Genomic DNA, 23695 nt, shown 5'->3' on the forward strand with positions numbered 1-23695 from the left:
GTAAAAAGGAATGAGGATTTAAATTTAAAAAAGAACCTTACCAAGAAATAAAGATGGGTGACGGAAGAAAGATTATTGCCTTTTACTGTCATCCTTGACTCATCTCTTCTTCAGGCACTCATGATTTCAACCTATAGCTCCAGTCTCACCAACCTAGGTACTCTATCTCTTCATATTTAGAGTTTGCAATGCTAGTAATGCCTAACTGATGTAAATTAAGATTCTCAGATGCTACCCTATGTCTGTTGCATCAGTATCTGCAAATTAACACAATCCACAAGTGATTTGTGGATGCATTAAAATTTAAGAATCAGGCTCTACCAGAGATAAATGTTCAGCTATATAGACTATTAATCTTTGACAAAAAAGGCAGATGTATGAAGTGGAGCAAGGAAAGCCTCTTGAACAAATGGTTGTTAATTAGCAGAATGGGAATAGCACTCTTTTTTGATTTACAGTCTATACCCAAAGATGAGTTGGGAGGGGTAGCAGGGAGTGAATTTGGGGTTGTCACAAATATTGGGTGTACTACTAAAAGGTACTGGACAAAAACCAAAAACACTGAATTCCCTTTAATCTATGGAATAGTCCTATATACAGAGAATGGGCCTGCACTATCACTAAACTTCAAATATCACACTGATCATTGCAGTAGGTGCAAAAAAATTATCTGAGTCTCAAACTAAACTTTATTTTACACAATAGCATAAACTGTTTTTTTCAGCACTTCAATTACTGACTATATGAAATAAAAAATAGACTTTGTTTTTGATCAGAATTTTGCCAAGAGATACTTCTTAATTTTCTGAAAAATCACAAAGATGACAAGACCATTCCAGACAATTTAAATGCTCATTCATTTGTAGCTTTCTCTTTCTCAGAACAACCCACTAATTTCTTCATTACATCTTACAGGACCAAGCTATGCAAAGTATATTCTAGGTTCCAGACCATCAAAAATTACCAGAAAGTTATAAATATATGAACCTTAGGCCTATTCAATTCCTATTGAACAAGAAGCTACTTTTGAAAAAAATTGCAAGAGATTTGTAGCCATGGTTGAGTTTGAGAAACATTTTTCTGGTGTGGCTATTCACAGGCATTATTTTTTTATATTAATGTAGGAGTAGTGCTATTTATTCAGCCATTCATTAAGCTGATTGAATTGGGCATGAACTCCATGTTACTTTTTAAAAATTTTTAACTGAATATTCATGAGAAAGATTATTACAAAGTTGTTCATAATTGGGTTTCAGTTTTACAATGATCCAGCACCCATCCCTCCACCAGTGTACATTTCCCACCACCAATGTCCCCTGTTTCCCTAACATCATCCCTCAATACCCTACCCCTCCACCCCCATTCTATGGGAGGCACTTTCCTTCTTGCTCTCTCTCTTTCTCTCTCTCTCTCCTTTTCCTTTTTCACAGGCATTATTAATTAAATGTTATTGGACACTTATTTCCTTTCTATTGTATGGATAGGACACACTGACTTTTTAAACTGTGTTTGCAGATTATTTTATCAATGAATGCCAAGTGAGTATGACAAAATATTCATTTAAACTAGAAGAAATTCAGTGTGTCAGAGTTGAGAGCCACTTTGTTAGGGACTGACCATCTGCCCAGTCATTGATTATCAACTCTCTTTTGCCCAAAACCACTAGTTGAAGCCTTGGAGCTGCCCAAATTGTGGTATCACCATTGAAACTCCTGTTACAGCCACCCACTAACCATATGGATCATCTTAGATAATTACATCAGTCTAACTCAATGTAATTGAGATAGTAAAGTTCTTTGATAAAAAAACTATTTTCTCTAAATGGCCACTTATTTATCTTGAATATTAGACCAATGGGCAAGCTCGTGCTATCTCTTATATGACATGTAAAATTCTCAAATTCTAATAGCCTCAGAATATAATTATTTATAAAATATAGTTATGACCTAGTGGAATTCAAACTTAAGGATTATATCTAAAGTTTTTTTACATAAGAAAAGCTGAAAATACCTATATACAACTGAACATAAAAATATATTTCTGAATAGAGTACATTATTCAGGATGAAATGGATTAGTTATAAAGGTAAAGGTAAAGGCCCTCCCGTTGATCATCGATTTGCTCGAGCGGGCCCAGTAACGTCTCCATTGGAGACTTTGTTGTTACTGTGTCTGGCATATCGAATACTCTCGGTAGCTTGCCAGGCTCTCCGAGAGGGGCGGAGGAATCGAACTCGGGTCGGCCATGTTGGCCTCTTGTAAGGCGAACGCCCTACCCGCTGTGCTATCGCTCCAGCCCTGGATTAGTTATAATGCTTATATTATATGTTGTCTTTCTTCTCAATGGCATAAATACAATAATTGTTTTACTAATAAAAGCTAAATAACAAATCTTATTTGAAATTATGCCTATAAAATGAAGGAAATTAGTCATCCAAGTTTCAGCTTTACAAATTATCTAGAAAAACTAGTAACTTCCAAGTGTAGTAATATTAATTTTATATATAAAGCACACAAGAATTATCACTTGGGAAAAACTTTCTTAATACTTTATTGTATCTTTTGATAGAATTCCCAGGAATCAAACGACATTCATCAATTAAATAGTTTTGTTTCTAGTTGTGAGCTTAAAATAAACCATCTATATCAATCACATTTTGCAAATTCTTCTTCATTGTATACTCAAAATATTTTTTTATTCTGGGCCTCCAATCCATGCTGCTCACCAATTCCAAACTTGTAGTTTAACTAATACCATTATCTGTTTCAGGTCATACATGTGGAACTTCATTTAAGATAGTACAGATACTATAGATAGACATAAATCAAGAAAGAGTATTTTAAAGAATAGCAAAACCATTACTTACCTGTTGTTTTCCCAGTTATCAATTTTATGTCTTTAGACAATACATCAAATCACAAATCTAAGTTTTCACACCTATAAAAGAAGAAAGTGTACCCAAGGGCCTACAGCTTTCTTTCCAACTTTGGCATTTTGCAATACATCTAAAGATCATTTAAATTGTGTTCTTTACACTGTATAACAATTTTTCAACCTCTATATTATATTTGATTACTTCATGATACTTCAAAGTTATCAGTCAATTTTTGGTTATATGCCCTCAAGTAAAGAATGTCATTCTCAATATTAACAATCATGTATAGGTGGCCTGGGACAGCGGTCAAGGCATAAGGCCATGAGTTTGGTCCCTGCTACAATGGCACATATCAAGTACAAATCGAATGCAAGGTGACATTACCATTCTGGCCTCTAGCACAACAATCAAATATGTGATCTCTGGAACATTGAAACTAAAATAACCAGCCCTTGACAGGCACTGCAACTGAGTGTGCAAGGGTCGCAACCAAGTTTGCAACTTCAAATCATTACAAGAACAACAAAGCAAAGAAAGAAAGAGGACATTTTAAAGTTTTTAGTCAGAAATAATTTCTCAAAGTTATCTTTTAAATGAGATCCATTTATTTTTTTTGAACGTTCATTGATTTAAAGAAGGCCTTTGATTCTGTTGAGACGGAAGCGGTCATGGAAGCCCAAGCCAATCAGGGCGTACAAACTCAATACATCAGGATCCTTCGTGAGCTCTATTGTGGATTCACTACCAAGATCTCACCATTCTACAAAGAAGTAATCATCCATATCAAGAGAGGGGTTCGGCAGGGTGATACCATTTCACCAAAACTCTTCAGTGCCACCCTCGAGAACATCATGCGACGACTGGAATGGGAAAACATGGGAGTGAAGATAGATGGTCGGCAACTACACCACCTCCGCTTTGCTGATGACATCATTCTAATAACACCAAACATCAGCCAAGCGGCACAAATGCTGGCTGACTTTGATCGTGAGTGTGGAAAGGTCGGACTACAGCTGAATCTTACGAAGACAATGTTTATGAGAAACAGCCTTGTTCCTGATGCTCCATTCGCTCTCAACGGAACCACCATCTCCGAATGCAACAGTTATATATACCTAGGTCGAGAAATCAACATGATGAATGACCTGGCACCTGAGTTGCGCAGGAGGAAGAGAGCGGCTTGGAATGCCTTCAAGAGCATTGAAGAAATAACTAAAAGGACAAAGAACCTCCAGCTACGAGCACATCTCTTTGATTCCACTATTCTTCCTGCATTAACATATGCCTCAGAGACCTGGACCCTACGAAAACAGGATGAGAACGTTATTCGGGTCTCTCAAAGAGGAATCGAAAGAACTATGCTTGGAATATCACAATTCACTCAAATGAGAGATAGAATCCGGAGTTCTGATCTTCGTCAACGCTCAAGAATCAGGGACGCTGCCTCATTTGCCAAGACATCAAAAATCAGATGGGCTGGACACGTAATTAGGTTTACAGACAACCGCTGGACTAGAGCCATTACTGATTGGATTCCACGGGACATCAAAAGATCACATGGACGCCCACCTATAAGATGGTCAGACTTCTTCGTCAAGACCCTAAATGATCGGTTTGAGGCTCTGCATGTTCCTAGAACAAACAGATACCATTGGGCTACGCTAGCACGCAACCGGGATGAATGGAGACATTACTGGCACCCGCTCGAATAAATCGATGAATAACGGGGATTAAGTGATTAAGTGATTATCTTTTAAAGTTTTTTACCCTCCTAACTAAAATTAGTCAGAATTTTCAACAAAATGGAATTAGAATAGGGAGGCCAAAAGAGTACAGATCACCGAATCATGGCAAAGGAAAGATACAGAGAAGCCAGGCATTGAAAATATTAGTGACAAGTAAGGAAAAGAGTAGCTAACATGTAAGCCACACTTAGAGCTGCCTAAACTCTAGGACTTAAATATGATCCATCTGAACAGTATAAAGTTAGCAAAGTCAATTCTTGGTTATACGCCTTGGTATACATTTTTCATAAGCACTTTTTTCTGATATAAAATAGATTTTAGGCACTTATTGTCTTTGGTATCTTGGAAATATTGAGCTAAAATGTAAAATGTGTAAAACCCCTAATTCAGCAATTTTATTCCACTGAATTTCTGGCACATGTGCAGAAAAGTGTGTGCCAACATTTTTGCTGCAGGACTACTATAATGGAGAAGATTATCCATGACTTCTACTCAAATCTCTTCGAGAGCCATGTCCACTTGCCGACATACCAAATTCCATGGATATGTCGTTCCCAACGTTCTCCCTTCCGAAATCCAACACACCATTTCGTCGGTAAAGAAACAAACAGCACCCGACCCAGACAAGGTCAGACCTGAACACCTGAAGAACCTGCCATCAGTACTCATCAATACACTGGCTCGGCTCTTCACTCGCTACCTGTCTGAATGCAAGGTTCCGTCCCAGTGGAAAACCAGCAGGACCGTACTACTGTTCAAGAAGGGAGACATCTATGACATTGGCAACTATCACCCGATCTGCCTATTGTCTGTCATCTACAAGTTGTTCACTCGAGTCATCCTAAATAGGATTGGCAGAACACTAGATGAAGGACAACCATGCAAGCAAGCCGGGTTCCGCAAAGGATTCAGCACCATCGACCATATCCACACGATAACCAAGCTCATTGAGGTTTCTCGGGAGTTCAAGATGCCGCTCTGTTTAACGTTCATTTATTTAAAGAAGGCCTTTGGTTCTGTTAAGACGGAGGCGGTCATTGAAACCCTAGCCAATCAGGGCATTCAGACCCAGTACATCGGGATCCTCCTTGAGCTGTATTGTGGATTCACTACCAGGATCTCACCATTCTACAAAGAGGTGATCGTTGATGTCAAGAGAGGGGTGCAGCAGGGTGATACCATTTCACCGAAACTCTTCAGTGCCACCCTCGAGAACATCATGCGACAACTGGAATGGGAAGGAATGGGAGTGAAGATAGATGGTCGGCAACTACACCACCTCCGCTTTGCTGATGACATTGTTTTAATAACACCAAACATCAGCCAAGCGGCACAAATGCTGGCCGACTTTGACCGTGAGTGTGGAAAGGTAGGACTACAGCTGAATCTTATGAAGACAATGTTTATGAGAAACAGTCTCGTTCCTGACGCCCCATTCGCTCTCAACGGAACGACCATCTCCAGATGCAACAGCTATGTGTACCTAGGTCGAGAGGTCAACATGACAAATGACCTGGCACCCGAGCTGCACAGGAGGAAGAGAGCGGCTTGGAACGTCTTCAAGAACGTCGAAGAAATAGCAAAGAGGACGAAGAACCTCCGGCTCCGGGCACATCTCTTTGATTCCACTGTTCTTCCTGCATTAATATATACCTCAGAGACCTGGGCCCTACGCAAACAAGATGAGAACGCTATTCAGGTCTCCCAAAGAAGAATAGAAAGAGCTATGCTTGGAATATCACGTTTCACTCAAATGAGAGAAAGAATCCAGAGTTCTGACATCCGTCGATGATCAAGAATCAGGGACACTGTCTCATTTGCCAAGGTGTCGAAAATCAGATGGGCTGGTCACATAATGAGATTTAAAGACGACCGCTGGACTAGAGCTGTTACCGACTGGATTCCACGGGATGTCAAAAGACCGCGTGGCCGCCCACCTTCCAGAAGGTCAGACTTCTTCGTGAAGATCATGAATGATTGGTTTGAGGCTCTTCAGGTTCATGGAGCGAACAGATGCCATTGGGCTACACTAGCACGCGACAGGGACAGATGGAGACGTTACTGGCGCCCGCTCGAGCAAATCGACAATTAACGGGAAGTTAAGTGATTAAGTGATTAAGTAAATGGACAATAAACTAAGTTAATGATTCACAACAAGATAGGGGTCATTTTACAAACTTTTTTATTGCAATTAATTTAGACCTATGGAAAAATTGCAAAAGCTAGTAAAAAGAAATGCTTCTCCAAATATTAACATTATATCATAATTGCATTCTCTTTCTCCACATATATAATACATACATACATTTGTACACACTGATGCATACTCATTTGTCAGAATAATTTTAAACTCTTTTCTGGTCCAGGATCAGACATTCCATTTACTTGTTAGGTTTCTTCCTTCCTTCCTTTTTTCCTCCCTTTACCTCCTTTCATCTCTTTCTTTCTTTCTTTCTTTCTTCCTACCTTCCTTCCTTCTTTCCTTTCTTTCTTTTTTCTTTCTTCATTCCTTTTTTCTTCCTGTTCATTAATTTTGCTTTTTTATTTTTTATTATTGTAATTTATTATTACAATAATAATATTGCAAGAAAAGACCTCTTATTGTCTAGTTCTCACTCTCAGAGAACCCGGCAGTTTACCAAGAGTATACTGCCTGCTGCCTGGATGGGAACACACCTGTAAAGGTGATTAGAGCCTGCCCCCAAAGCCTCCATCCCTCTCGGAGAGCCCGGCAAGCTACCAAGAGTATCCCACCCACATGGCAGAGCCTGGCAAGCTACCTGTGGCGTACTCAATATGCCAAAACCAGTAACAATGATGGTCCTCATTCCCCTGACCCTGAAAGATCCCCCAATATGCCATCGGGCTACACTAGCACGTGACAGGGATTAATGGAGACGTTAATGGCGCCAGCTTGAGCAAATCGATGAACAACAGGGTGATAGTGATAGTGATAGTTATTATTGTAATTTATGTTATATGGTTTAAATGGTGTTAATGTTTATGGCTTTGAAGTACAGCTCCCGATCTTACCACACTCAAAGACTCTCCACTAATGCTTTTGTGTTACTTTTAGTCTACCCTTCACTCCCCTTCACCATTTCCCCTAACCACTGAATAATCTGAGTTTTGAATCTAAGACCAAGGGTTTGTCATCATTAAATACTGGGTTTTCTTTTTTCTCTTTTCTAGTCTCTATATGCCCCAGAGAAGTAAGATCATGCAATATTTGTCCTTCTCCCTCTTCATCAAGTTTCCTGAGTATCCTTTAATCTAGAATGGTATCTTGGTCTTCCTTTATTTCTCATAACTTCAACACTTAAAAAGAGTAAAAGTTACTTTGTAGGATGCTCCTCAATTTGAATATATGTCTTTCTGATTAGTTTATGAGCTATGTATGTGTCTGCATATATAAAATGGCAGTGAAAACTCAGGATATTTGGCTAATAGAAAGGGGAAGCACATTTGTCATGGTCTCAACAGGAAGCAGATGGCCCACACAAAGGATTTAACTAAAATTATTTCAGTGAAAGAATTTTTTTCAGAGACATTGACAATGCTTAAAAAAAAGTGAAGAGTTAAGAGAATCAACAGGGAATGATAATGCACTCTGGGATTAACAAGTGTGAGGCACTTTACTTACTCCTTCTCTTAAAGGAGGAAAAGAAGAGGGGTCAAGGAAAAAGCACCACTAGGCAGGAGCATCAGTCACAGAAGAATATGGGTTGGGAGTGAAAAATACAAATATCTCAACTTCCTGTTCCACAGCAGATCAGTGCCTTCCACTGCCCAAAAACCAAACAGAAGCAAGAGAACAAAGAAACCAAGATGTCACCATTTTAGAGCACAGTGCAAAACAAAGATAAACAATACATCTAGGGTTGGAAGAACAAATAGAGAACAGAAAACCCAGGGGTCAAGTTTCAGTTTCAAGGATGTCAGTTTGAATTTTTATCATGGTGCAAAATTTCAATTTAGCATCAGAGCTGAGGATTGAAGACACTAATCAATTTTATGTGCATAAAGTAGCCAATGTTGGGGTCACCCCCTTCCCATAGACATTAGAGAAAGAAGGAAAAATTGTAGATCCGATCTTATCACTACCCACACCACACATCCCTCTTCTTGTGTTAGTGAAAAGAACACAGAGAGCACCTGAAGACAGAGCAGCTCCCCTCTATACCGACACCCTCCTGTATAGAAATCACCCAGCTTCACACCTAATCTCAAAAAAGAATGACAAGCGATTGAATCTTCCTTGGTGAAAGCAGTTTACTGCTGAAAACTCTGAGGTATTCTCAGAATAAGGGGGTTAATCCATCCATAATGCTCCTGGCCTCTGGAAACCCACAACTCCTCCACACCCCTGCCATCTTGCCAGCAGAGAAAAGGTCCAGCATAGCATCTCCAAAAGTACATGATGATGTCAAATTTCCTAGGTAAGCTGGTCGAGGCTGAAAATCTGGGCCTTCTTGGAATGGGGGCAGGCTTATTCCCCTTTCTGCCTGAAGACTCTGCAGCCATATTCAATACTCTCCAACATAGAAATGGTAGCACCACAACTGAATGTCACCAAATTGTCAAGCCATCAAATTGTTCTAGATCTATAACTCCTGTAGTGTGCAGCTGTGTAACACCTCAAAATTTCATCATACTGTCAGCTCAGTAGAATCACAGAAAATCTGATTGGAAAGTTGCATAGAAGATCACCGAGATCAACAACACAAAAGATTCACTAGCACTAGCCAGCACATCCAGTAGATCTCAGACAATGACTTTAGTAACTCACTGTGAGATATAACAATGATCAGAAATTAACTCTTTCCGCCCTCCTCCCTCTGGAAAGAAAGATGGCGGCCACATGGGAGCCTTGTGGACAGCAGGTATGAGCCGGGGATGTGGGGGCGACTAAAACCTCATGGGAAGGGGGGCGTTCCGGTCCGTCCTTCACGCCCTACCGAGGTCACCAGTTGCCCCCCGCGAGCGGCTCTCCAGCACGGCCACGGCCCCAGAAGCACAAGGACTTAATGCAGAACCCGGCAGCTTGGAGCAGAAAAGTGAATGGACTATGCGTTAATCCAGGCCATCAGGTCTGTCCAGAGGGGAAAGGGTGTTGCCCCAGTCGCCTTCTCCTCTCTGGAAAGAAAGATGGCAGCCGCATGGGAGCCTTGTGGACAGCAGGTATGAGCCGGGGGACTGGGGGCAACTAAAACCTCATGGGAAGGGGGGCGTTTCGGTCCGCCCTTCACGCCCTACCGAGGCCACCAGTTGCCCCCCACTAGCGGCTCTCCAGCACGGCCACGTCTCCAGTGCACAGAAACCAATTTCTTAACTATCTGACTTTCAGTAGAAATACTTCCAGGGTCAATAAGTAAAATAGCAGAAATCCAAAACCAACATTTAATTCTTGAACCCAGCTGTAGAAAGCAAATCACTTCACAATGCTTTTTCAGCATGTCTGATTTGGGGGGGGGGGGTAAACTCTAAATAATAGTGGTGAATCTTTTATTGAAACAATGAATCTAATCAAAACAGATAGAGTGTTAACTAGAATTCATCTGCCCCACAGGGACTGGGAGGGGTGGGGGGTGGGGTTTTATTGGGGTTCTTCATGGTAAAAAATAAGTTTTGGTAAAGGGAAATGTGTTTGATATTTGCATGACTGAGACCTAAACCTGAAAGCTTTGTAACCTTTCCCACGGTGATTCAATAAAGAAAAAAAAAAAACAGAAATTAACTCTTATTTGTTTTATTCTATAGTCCATGGTATTTAAAACTTAAGTTTTGATCATTCTATTTTCCTTTGTGTTATAGCAAACAGACAATACAAAGAAAATGTATTTGTGCCTCCAAGGAGGCAGGCTAAGATAGTGGATGGGAATCTGAGGAAATTGGTGGAGGGAAGGGCACACTGGTGGTGGGATTGGTGATGGTACTGGTGTTGAAACATTTAATACCTGGCACATCTGTGTTATGAACAACTCGGTAAATCATGGTGTTATAATCATGCCATTTTATTATAATGTTATAATAAAAATATTTATTATAACATTTTTGTTGTAATATTTTTACTTATCCTGGATTGGACATGACCTCTTTCAAATATACTAAATGTAATTGAGAGAGAGAGGAAAGAGAGAGAGAGAGAGAGAGAGAGTGAGAACTAAGAGGGGCAAAAGATCACCAGATTTATAATAGCAATTCATGGGAAAAGTCTATCCCTCGGCATCCCATTCCAGAAGAGAGGCAGTGAGGGAGATAAGGAAGGGAGGAGAGAGAGATTGTTTTCCCTTCCCAAGACAAAGTAGATGATCTCTAACAAAACTCCAAGATAATTACTTATAAAAATTGGTGGTGACTACAAGAGGAGATTAGCACTATTCCCTCTCTGGATGTGCGCTTGGCCAGCAGTCTGAAAAAAATGAGCTTCACACTCCCTTCATAGAAAAAGAGAATTGGCAAGAGATAGCAAGTGAGTAAGGGGAGGAACATGATGAAAAAGAAAGTCAAAACTATTCACTTTCCCTCAAGCTCTTGCATTTTTACAAACATGGAGGATGGAAGTCCCCATGTGTCTACCCATTTGGGATAGTTTTGGCACACAGTTAAAACTTAATTTTTCTTTAAACCATGACATATAGTTATGGAATAGGAGTAAGGGAGGTAAGTATGTGCCCTCCTTTTTAGAAAATGAAATTGAAGTTATCTTTGACTAGAATAGCACCTCAACATGACAAAGAGCTGCTGCTGTTTATCAACACTGACTGGAATAGAGCTTCTCATGCAAGGAATGTATATTTTGCTACTTTTTCCAACCTTTTTGAGCAAAAGAAAAAATAAAATCCATAAAGAAAAGATTGAAAGCAAGTTCCATACTCTCACTCCCACATAGGCCTGGCAAGTGGAATTGGACACACAGAGCTGGTCCTCACTGAGGTTGAAAGGAACCTCTCTGGACAACACTTAAGATTGATGTTTTTAACCAATATATTTATATGTATTAAAATAAAATTGTTCTAACAAAAAGCACCAGGAAAGTTATCAAACGGGGCTAAGATTTCATTAAGAAACCCACGCATTACTCACTACCAAATAGAAAATGAAAGTTTCAAATGTCACACTTGAGGAAGAATTATTTTAATAAAATTACTTCATACTTTTTTTTCATATTGTGTTCCCTAATAACTACCTTCATATTTTAAAGCCTAAATGCATAGTTATGTGCAAATAAAAATAGTTGAGTTTACATATCAAATTGTTAATAGTAATTATATATTTGAAGTGAAGTGAGATTTTGGAGTATCAAGGATTAGAGATAAATTATTCTGTCTTATTCTGTATTCTTTGGTGTTTAAAACTTATACTAAGAATATATATAAATACTATATATGAAAGTATTATAAGGTGGAACTTTCTTACATTTTATGAGGCATTTTGAATAATGTATTATGAAGATTGCAAAGAATAAAATCTGCAAAACCTTTATCATAAATCCTAACACCAAAAAAGGTTCACTTAATTCCCTCTTTTTGACCCTCCATTACAACTCCATCACTCAGATCTTCACAAAGTGTTGAAAAGAGATTTTAAAAATTGTAATAATACCACAAATGTATCTATTACCTTAATTTTCACTCCTGAATTAAAAATCTGCATTAAGTAGTTAATATTAGCCATTTAAATGAAATTTAATTTTTTATTTGCATATTGGGCTGGAGCGATAGCACAGTGGTAGGGCATTTGCCTTGCACACAGCCAACATGGCCAACCAGAGTTCGATTCCTCCGCCCCTCTCGAAGAGCCCGGCAAGCTACCGAGAGTATCTCGCCCGCACGGCAGAGCCTGGCAAGCTACCCGTGAGGTATTCGATATGCCAAACACAGTAACAACGAAGTCTCCAATGGAGACATTACTGGGCCCGCTCGAGCAAATCGATGAACAATGGGAGGACAGTGATTTGCATATTAGCTATTTTTTCAGTGATTTCATAGATTTATATTTACATCAGTCTCACCTTCCAAGGGGCCCCCCAGTTTCCCATCCCCTCATTCTGTCCTTCATTGGAGGGAACTCAGTGGTCTTCCCACCAACCCTGTCACTGATGTAAGATGGGGGTTCCTCCAGAGGGAGAGGGCTCCCCCAAGCCTGGATACATGACCAAGAATGTCTTTACTGTCATTCCGCAGGGAGCCAAAGTTCTTTAAAGTCAAAGGCCTGGGCATTCTGCCCTTAACAAAACACACACCACCACCCCCCACATAAAAGTAGGTTTCAACACCAGGATGCTGATGGGCTGGAGACCTTCGGCTTCCACTGGGAGCATCTGGGCAGGCCCTGAGGTCTGACTGACCCATGGTTGCTCCTCCAGGGCTCAGCACATAGGAAAAGCACAGCGTTTTTAAATTTATTTATTTGTATTGAATCACTGTGAGATAGTTACAAAGCATTCATGTTTGAGTTTCAGCCACACAATGATCAAACATCCATCCCTCCACCAGTGCATATTCTCCACCATTGTCCCCAGTATACCTCCCCCTTTCCAACCCTCCCCCTGACTCTATGGCAGACAATTTCCCCCATACTCTCTCTCTACTGTGGGGCATTATGGTTACAGCAAACACTTTTGTCCCATAGCTAGGTCGTTGCCCAGGAAGCCCAGGTTGAAAAATAAAGGAATCCAAAATGTAGTCTTCAAAAATATGTATTTCTTTCTACTAAATTTCTGGCTCCAAATTTTCCTTAATATTATTAACATGTCTTGTGGAACAGTTTTAATATCTTGCGGAATGACATCTCAGAAAAGCACGTGTGTAATCCTGGCAGTGCAGAATATTACAGAAAATCTCCAAAATGTCTCCCTGTGTCCCTGCATTTTATTACATCTTCAACTTTCACCCATTCCCTTACCTAACTCACATCTGTGTTGTGCTTCTAGTACATTTCCTGATGAATCAACAAATGCCACAAAAATAACTCCTGAAAATCCAATTCCGTTTTTTCTACAAACATTTAACATTTATTGAGGGATTACCATCTTCCAGTAGCGTGTTCAGGGTCAGAGGATAATATTGAATAAAATATTTGATAGATATACACTCAAGTCTCAATCTGTCCATTATTTATCAGACCCAAGTTGATGTAGTTTTGAATTCCAAAGTTTAGCAAGAAAGTTATACCTTTATTTGTTTAATTTTTTTAAGTGATACATATACTAAGAAGTGAAGCTATGCTCCTGAAATATATGGTATTGGAAATCAAAGGTGAATTGAGAAAGAAAATAAATTTTAAATTATGTTTTATAAAGTATAATGATTCTATGAATCATCTCTTAAGGTCCCCTTAAAAATTAAGTGCTTTTGCTGGCAGTCACCCCCACAAACCAACTCCAGTGCCACCATGTAAGCTCTACTATCAGCCTTGCTTCAGAGACCATAAGTCTCAAAAGAGATCAAAAGCCACAGTTAATCTTGGACACCGCAAGGCTGAACAGACTGAGGTAACTCGAAGGGGAAAAGGACGGATCAACCTGGTACCTGCCCAAGCAGAGCCCCCCAAAACCGCTTGTTCCCACAATCCAAAATCACTGCCATACCTCCAATCAGACTCCATCGTCAAGGATATAATCTGCTGAAAATTCTGTGTTGGGGGTTTTTGGTTTGTGACTGAAATTTCTAGACTTTCTCAGGACTCTGGATGGGCTACCTTCACACACCTCCTTGTACTTTCAGAAGCCTTGGCAGTCATGTCCATACTTCAAATCTGCCACCCAGGGAAGCTACTCCAGCCTTACCTTCCTGATAAAAATCTGAACAAACACAATGATGTCTTAGTACCTGTATTATAAACCATAATGCACAAAATGTAAAGAAGAGATAGAGAGAGCGAGAGAGAGACAGAGAGAGAGAAGAAAAGTGCCTGTCATAGAGGCAGGCTGGGGTGGGGGATGGGGTGTTGGAGGACAGTGGGAGGGAAACGGGGACATTGGTGGTGGAAAATGTACACTGGCGAAGGGATGCGTGTTGGATCATTGTATGACTGAAACCCAATCATGAATAGCTTTGTAATGGTCTATCTCACAGATGTTCAATTAAAAAATGTTTTAAGAAGTAATGTGTCAAAAGTAAAGTTTTTTTGGAGCATTTTCAGCATTTTATTCATAACCAATAATACAAAATAAATTATTTCGGTTCTGCTTTGGGGCAGGGGTTGGGGTTCAGAATGGAAAGATCCAAAATATGGTGGTGGGAATATGTAATGCTAGTGGGATTGGTGTTTGAATATTTGGGACACGTACATTCAGTGGCTGAGAATCATTCCTCTGGCCAGCTTACTGTGACAGTCAAATGAGGAATGGAAGAACAAGGTACCAGGCTGGTTGGTAATCAGTGACCATTTATTTTATTCTCATCCTCATCCTTACAGCTTCATTCCTTATAGCATAGTTGTTTCTTCTCCCTTGCAGAGTAGTTCTTTATCCTACAGCATAGTTATTTTCTCCCCACATCCTCCTTTCAGCACAGTTATATAGAAATCATGAAGGGTGGGGATACCCAACATAGGTTGACTTGAACATTATCATAATAATAAAAAGATGTAAAGCCTATCCTTCAGGGGAAGCTCTCCTAGGAGATTAACTCAAGGACAGAATCTCATCTGGGGATTCAGCACACTACATTACTAGGAGATCTGCTCAAGGGTGGGATCCCTTGAGTGTATTACTTTCTCCTTTCCTCAGTTAGTAATCCATTTAAACAATCATAGTAAATTTACTTCTTACTATTATTTCTAGTCATTTTGTATAAACACAGTAAGAGATATATTAAGTTTAAGGTTGGTTCTTCCTGGGGACATCTCACTAAATACCCTAGACTACTGTCCTCAGACCAGGTTAGTCTTTCCTAAGACCAGCAGCATCCTTATTCAGTTACTTCTCTTTGATTTTTAACAAAATTTGTTTCATGAACATGCTCTTAAGTCCCTTTTCTTCTTCCCTCTGCCAGGTAGCTTACAGCTTGCTGGGGTCTATCCTTGTCCTTCGATGGGACCCTCCTTTTGGGGGTGTTAGGAATTAAGGGGAACTGAGGCTTGAGTCAGATGAATATGATGGATGCCCAGGAGTAAATATTATTTAGAGTCAATTAACTCCCATGTTACAAAAGCATAGCATCGACTGTCTTCCTGTGTCCATACAAAAAGGCCATTGCTAAACTATACAGAGAAAGAGAAAAGCAATATAGGATTATAGTGCCTGAAGAAGTTGGTTGTGCGTCAGCAGCACTGGAGGAGCAAGGACAAACAAAGTTATGCAATATCTCAGCATTTTAGCTGAGAAAAAATTATAGTTCATGTTTAGAATTATGTTTGAGAATAAATAGTCCTCATTTAGTGTTTCAAAGTCCTGGATAGTATGTTTACTTTGACTTTATTAAGCAATAAGTTGATAACAAAAATTTTATTATAGTATACTATAATATACTAAAGTATAACATACTATACTTTCAAGTTGACTTAAAAATAAATTTTTAAAAAATCCTATATTTAATAAGCTACTGCATTGGCCTGTTAAAACCACTTCTCCTTAAGTATCAGGAGGTTCACTCCATGGCTTGGAGGCCAGCCGCAAATGTTAGGGGAAAAGGCAGCTCAGAGAGAGAAGGTAGCACCAAATAAAGAGTGTTGGGAGTATCTTCCCAGGATGGGAGATGCATGCTGAAAGTAGACTATAGACCGAACATAATTGCTACTCAATTACTCTTTTGCAAACCACAGCACCCAAAAGGAGAGAGAGAACAAAAGGGAATGCCCTGCCACAGAGGAAGGGTGGGATGGGGGGGATGGGAGAGATACTAGGTTCAGTGGTGGTGGAAAATGGGCACTGGTGGAGGGATGGGTACTTGATCATTATATAATTGTAGCCCAAGCTCAAAAATTTATAAGTCTACAATTGTACCTCATGGTGTTTCACTAATAAAAAATAAAAGAGAGAAAAAAATTTAAAAAACCATTTCTTTGGAATCACTAAAATCTGTTCCCTGTGTTTCCTGCTCAGCTTGAAGCTGACTCTTTACCCCCTCCCCCCAACCCCATTAATCCCTCTCTATCTAGGCACATTGCTTTTAAGTATGAACTCATTCATCTCTTATCCTTCAGGCAACTTCTCCCCAAACTATTCTTTAATAATATTTCAATCCAGCCAGAAATAAACTTCAAGAGAAGGAATGTGATTCTGAGCCAGACCCTTATCTTTTTATAGAACAAATAGAATTCACAGTTACTTGACTTGTACTGTATATAGCACAAAGCCAATGTCTTGTGCATGAGTGCTTAATAAGACAATTTGATGATGAAATACACTGGGTAAGAAAACCACAAGGAAAACTCAGAGAAAGGAGCAGAGCCAAATCCTGCAACAAATTAAATTTACTCTGCCAAATCGTAACATGTAATTGATAATAGCAGCAAACAAAAGAAGAAACATAAAGTTAATCCTTAGGCATAGTGTTTGTGATATTCAATTATAGCATAGAAAAATATACATAACATGATAAAATATACCACAAGATTAACACTTGAAAACTGCTATCTTTCTAAGCACCCATTACACTTATTTCAACATGTCTAATAAGGTATCAAAGATACCTTATTCATTAGTAGTTCAAATTACACCCTAAAATCCTGCAAAATCAAGCAAATACAACTGGTCCTATTTTGGGAGTTTTCAAGTTACACTTGGTGGTGCTCAGGATTTATTCCTGACTCAGTCATCAGTGATTGTTCCTGGCAGGAGTCAGGGTACCATTTCTGATGCCAGGGATTAAATCCAGGTCAACCACACATGAGGCAAATGCCTGATTTGCTATACTTTTACTGTGGCCCCAGATGGTCTTTTTAACAGTATATCCACATAGATCAAGAACACTTGCTTCCTTGACTGAAAAAAACATTCCATTGGTTTGGAAGTATTAAACTTATTGATAGTATCACTGATTAATAATCTTGAAGAAATTATAGAAAACAAGTACCAAAAATTATATCGGAGACTGCCAGTGCAGTAATAGACTTTTTAGTGATGTAAAAAGTGATGTACACACTCTAGTCAACTGCTATCCTATGGAAATATTTTATCATCAATTATAAATGTTAAAAAATCACATTTATTTGAATAATATTGTTATTTAACTCAATATATATAACATTATTTTTCATGTAATAGATATTAAAACCTACTGAAAATGTTCTACTTTTTTGCACTATATCTTCAAAAAATAATGTGTATTGTACTGTCACGCAACATCTTAATTCAGAATAGCCATATTCCATGTACCCAGAAACCATGCATGACTCTGCTAATATTGGGTTGTGCAGCTACTGACTTTTAAACTGCTGTGTGTATTACATACATAAGGCCAAAACATACATACTACTACTTTCCTTAAAGGTGTAATTTCAGGCCTAGTGGATAGGTTAAGCAGTATAACACATGCCCACCAGGTGTGAGAACTGCTAGGTGTAGCCCCACAGGCCCCTAAGGGATGCCAAGTTGGCACACAGGGCTGCCTGGCTGAGTTCTGAACAGTCAAACCCACATTTCCAGGTGTGGCCCCTGGACACCCTGAGTGAGCATCATGGACAGAGCATCCTCGATTAGAATAAACAAATAAAAATAAAGGTAAAATCCCAGGAAGTAAAAATCAGCCAAAGAGGAATATAAGAAGAAGGAAAGCCACACTTTTGGCCACTGCTTGGAGACAGAGAATTGTTCATCTTATCTCATACAATCATCAGAGACCCAAGACATTACAGCTCAGCAGGAAGAAGGAAGAAGAATTTTTGGCTAACTTCCATCTCACCTTGATCAAAATACTCTTCTCAGAACATTTCTTCATCAACACTTTCAGGTTGCACATAAGGTGATGCCAGTTCAGATTCCATTTCATACCTGAGTCACAGACAAGCCATGCACAGCAAGGCAGGAAACAGAGCACTGTTGGGTTGTACCCAAGCAAACCTGGTTGCCATAACAGCTGAGAAAACAAATGGCCAAGGACTCCAGGGACAAGACTGTAGAGAGGATGTGAGGTGGTTGATAAGAACTGTCTGATGCAACTAAGAGAAGAATGCAGAAATGACTAACAGTTGCCACTTGTACACCCAGACTGAGTCATGTCAAATTAAATTCATACAGGGCTTTGTTTAAGTCACCAGATGGGTCAATCATGACATGACTTGCCTACCATTTCATTGTCCTAACCTTCAACTATGATATAGCTTAATTCCTTCCTACAAATCAGATTTTGGCTAAGGACTCCTCGAAATTAAGTTCTATACAGAAGCAATTTAAGGGCTACTAACCAACACCAGATCTAGTAAGCTTCCCTTGACTCTGCTTTGAGACTAGTTTTGGTGATTGGATTCTTGCAGTGTTACTTGGTTCTTATCCTTTTTAGCTCAGTCTCCTTTTTCCCATGATCCCGGATAGTAGTGTCTGCCAAGATCCATTGACCTGAGGTGGAGGTTGTTCTCCCTGCCTCCTTTTCTTTATTGCTTGTATTTCTAAACCTCTGGTGCTCAGGGCATCAATATGCTAGAGGCAGCCCTGTTGGATCTTACTAATAGAGACCTGGGTGCTCCTGTTATACTCATTACCACAACCTCCTTTCTGACAGCAATACAAGAGTCCCACAATGCCTAAAATCTGATCTATTCCCCAACTCCACCTTCCCAATCCCGGAGTACCTCATTCCAATTGAACGGCACATCTGTTTCCCAGAATTCGAAGACCTGCTCTCTTTTCTCTTCCTAATCAGAGCAATCTCCTGAGGCTTTTGCTGACCAACCTGTAGTTCCTTTTTCAGACACATTCATCTACCAAGGTTCATGGCTTGGCAAGCATGAACATCTGATGCAAGTCACAACCTGTCCACTTTTTGGTTTCATTTTTTGCTTGGAGAATATTTCCCCAAACTCTTCCAAAGACTTTTTATCCTTCCACAATCAGAAAGACTAAGTCCTGATTACTATCTCACATAATCCACAAAGCAGTCATCATAATTTATCTATTATACACCCACTTTCTTACTTAATTACCTCTCCTTCCCTTCAGACTATAAGTTCTATTAAGCCCAAAATTACCACTGTATATCCAAGCCCTCTCATGTCAAAATAAATATTTTTGAATGAATGATCTAATTACCAAGTGATCTAAGCCCTTAAATTAAAAGTCAAGGGAATGGCACAAACTGCAGAGGCATCAGGTGGGTAGCAAAATATCTAACCCACTGGTTAACATCATTAGAAAGTAACAGGATTTGGCTCAAGTGAAAAGTGTTCATACTTCTTAAATACATTTAAATTTATAATATATTCTACTGACCCAACATACTGAATACAGTACCTTACACTCTTAGATTTCCATCCAGATTCTACATTTGATGACCAATTTATGAACCAAAGATTTATGATCAAAGGACACAGTGCTCTCTTTATTCTCTTAAGACATCTTTGTTAGAAAATTAATATGGAATTTTACTGCCAGGATTTTGCATATGGTATTCTCACAAATCCTTTCACCTCCCTCCTTTCTTCCCTTTCATTTTGGTGATTCCTTTACATCCTTTATTCCAGGAATATTTCATAATCATGCCCTAGGTTGTCCACCCCATCCCTGCTGTGCTCTTACCTTCTTACCAGTTTTTCCTCAAAGGAAGAGGTCAGGATTTAATACTTACAGACTGCTAGTCATATCACAGAATTAAAAATATTTACCGGGGCTGAAGTGATAGTATAGTGGGTAAGATGCTTGCATTGCATTAGACCAAACCAGATTTGATCCTCAGCACTCCAAATGGTTTCCCAAGTTTACCAGGTGTGGTCCCTAAGCATTGAGTTAGGAGTAGATCCTCAGCACAGCTGCCTTTAGCCCCCAAACAAACAAACAAATTACTAACTGAATAAATGACTCCAGTATAGAGAGTCCTAGCTGGTTGAACCCCACACCTCCAAAGAAAGCTAAACGTTGCTGTTGCTGAAACAGTCTACAACATATTTGATAACCTTTATGAATGTCTCGACTATAGATAAGTACTGCCCTGGTGCAGGATACGAGCAAACCTGAGGAAAGTCAATGTGATGTGTAGGGAAATAACCAAAAGAAAGCAGATAAGAAATTGTGGCTGTGGGGAGTGTGGGTTGAGCCCTTTATTAGTAGACCATGTTTGAATATTTCTGTGAGTGCTAGAGAGTAGGATTTATGGAAGACTGTGGGGGAGGAGGTGTGGTTCAAGGTAGGAATGTGCATCTGTTTATTGGCTTCACTTACCGGTGGTTTTACAAGACCAAGACTGGAGCAGTTCCAGTATTTTCACTTTTGTTTTGCCAGAAAGCTGATAAGTGTTATTTTTAAAGTAGCATTGCTGACAGGATTCTATAAATTAATCTATGCGTACCTTTCTCACCCAAGATCTCTCTTTATAACACTCTCAGAATATAGCTTTCTCTCTTTCCTCTTCACGTGCACATAAAATGCAACTGATTCATTTTCTTCTTTAAATAAATACACTGATGTTTGCTTTACTCTTGAATTGAGTACTAGGATCGCTAAATATCTATTTATATTTAGGAGAGTAGTGTCAATATGAATGGGACAAGAAACCAAATGTTTTTTTTTCTTCTCTGGGTAGTGCTGGGGGGAAATAGGTGGTACTTGCAGAACTATATGATGCCAGTATTTTGAGACTCAGGGTTCATGCATAAAAGGCTCATACTCCATGTCTTTAAGTTATTTCAATGGTCCTCCACAAACCACATGTTTTATTTTATTTTTATTTTTTATCAAATTTACATTGGTTTAAAATTTAATGAGTTTCAGGTACACCATATTATAGCAAAACACTGGTTTATACAAAATACTACTTTCTGTCCACCACGATATAGACAGAAAGTTCATATGATCTCTGTCATCCAGTTTAGTTATCCTCTTTCTTCTGGTGGCCACCATATTAATCTTAAAACCTAAGAAGTGTTTTAGCTTAGTTTTATTTGTTCATTCATTTCTCTTACAGGTGAGTAAAATTATGTGGTGTTTGTGTTTCCCTTCTGATTTAACTCACTAAGCATAATGTATTTAATATCTCTAGATACATTCACATTGTTACAAGTGGCAAACTTGATCACTTTTCCTCTGCATCCCTATGATTCTTGCCTTCAATATCCGTACTGACTCTTTCTGGGTGTGAGCAAAACTTGTTACTCACAAAGGACACGGAGAACACGGCAGAAGTGATAGGATGTCTCTTTCAAGATTAGGTCATTTAAAAAGGCTATGTCAGGGCTGGAGAGATAGTACAACAGGCAAGGCTCTTGCCTTGCATGTGGCCAACATGGGTTGTATTTCTGACATCCCGTATTCCACCCCACCCACCCCCAACACACACTGAACATGGACAGGAGTGATTTCTGAGTGCAGAGCCAGCATGATCCCCTGAACATTGCCCGTTATGGCCCAATCCCCATCCCCGCCCCCACGAAAAATAAAACTATGCCTTCCACTGTGGGTGCTCACTCTCTCCAGTATCTGCCCTATGTTGTGAACTGGACTGTGTGCTCCTTCCACCACCATCAAAAACATAATTATGTGTTGAAGCCCTAACAGCCAGAATGATGGTCATGTGTAGCTCCAGCTTCTAGATAGGCAGTTACGGTCAAACTTAGTCATAAGAACTGGTGCTCTTAGAAAACAGAAAGAAATGATGCTAGAAAGTTCACTTTCTCTCCATAATTTAAAGAGAAAAGGTCATGTGAGAACACAGGCAGAGTGCGGCTATCAACAAGTTAGGAAGAACTCACTGACCAGAAACTAAATGGTGGCACCTTGACTGTGGACTTCCAACCCTCAGAGCCATAATAAAGTAAGAGTCTATAACTTAACTTGAGCTATTCAGTCTGTAGTATTTTTTAAGGGTAGACTCTGCCATGAGGCAGTTCCATGGAGAGGCCCATATAGCAAGGTTTCTCAATTACCGCATGAGTGTGTTTAGAAGCAAAAATCTTTCAGTTAAATCTTCAGGTGAGACCATAGTCTTTGATTGTAGATTGATGGTCACCTCAGGACATATCTTCACTCAGAGGCACAAGACTAAACACACCAAGTTCTTAATCTACAGAAACTAAGACAAGAAACATTTGCTAATTTAACAATAAATATTTGCTTTTTTAATATAATAAATGCACTGTAGCACTGTAGTCCCATTGTTCATCGATTTGCTGGAGTGGGCACCAGTAACGTTTCCATTGTGAGACTTGTTACTTTTTTTTGGCATATCAAATATACCACCAGTAGCTTTCCAGGCTCTGCCGTGAAGGCGGGATACTCAGTAGCTTGCCAGGCTCTCCAAGTGGGACAGAGGAATATAATAAATATCTACTTAAACTATTACATTTTGGTGATAACTTGCTGTGGAAAAACAATAATAATACACAGCAGCAACTTGAAAGTCAAAAGACTACCTTGATAAAAGGGCTAATTAGAGAGTCCAGTGCATTATCATTAGTAAAGAAAGAGAACAGGGACCAGGGAATTCAAGCAAAACAGAGATAGTGAGGCAAAAGCAAGAAACAGTCAACTGATCAGGCAAATGAAAGGCCATCTAATACCAGTGTTGTACATGAACCAATTAAAAGAACTTACCAAAGTCATGGGGCCAGAGTGATAATGCAGCAGGTAAGGGACTTGCCTTGCATGCAACTGACCCAGGTTTAATCACCAGCAACCAATATAGATCCTCTAGTACTGCCAGAAGCAGTTCCTGAGTACAGAGCCAGAAGTAAGTCCTGGGCATTACCTGGTGTGGCCCAAAAGCCAAACAAAGCCAAAATTTAAAAAAAAATATCTAAATCCGAAGCAACAGGAGTAAATTTTTAGGGGGAGATTTTTCTGTATTCTTGAGGTGATCTGATAGGATGAAAAATGTGTGTGATCAAGATCCACTGAAATAGTCAGAGTATCATCTGATTCCATGAGACAATTTATTTGATTTGTGCATCTCATTTGTGCATCTCAGACTTCCATTATGAAAAT

The sequence above is a fragment of the Sorex fumeus genome, unplaced genomic scaffold (genome assembly GCF_029834395.1).
Source record: "Sorex fumeus unplaced genomic scaffold, SorFum_2.1 ptg000072l, whole genome shotgun sequence".
Classification (NCBI taxonomy): domain Eukaryota; kingdom Metazoa; phylum Chordata; class Mammalia; order Eulipotyphla; family Soricidae; genus Sorex; species Sorex fumeus.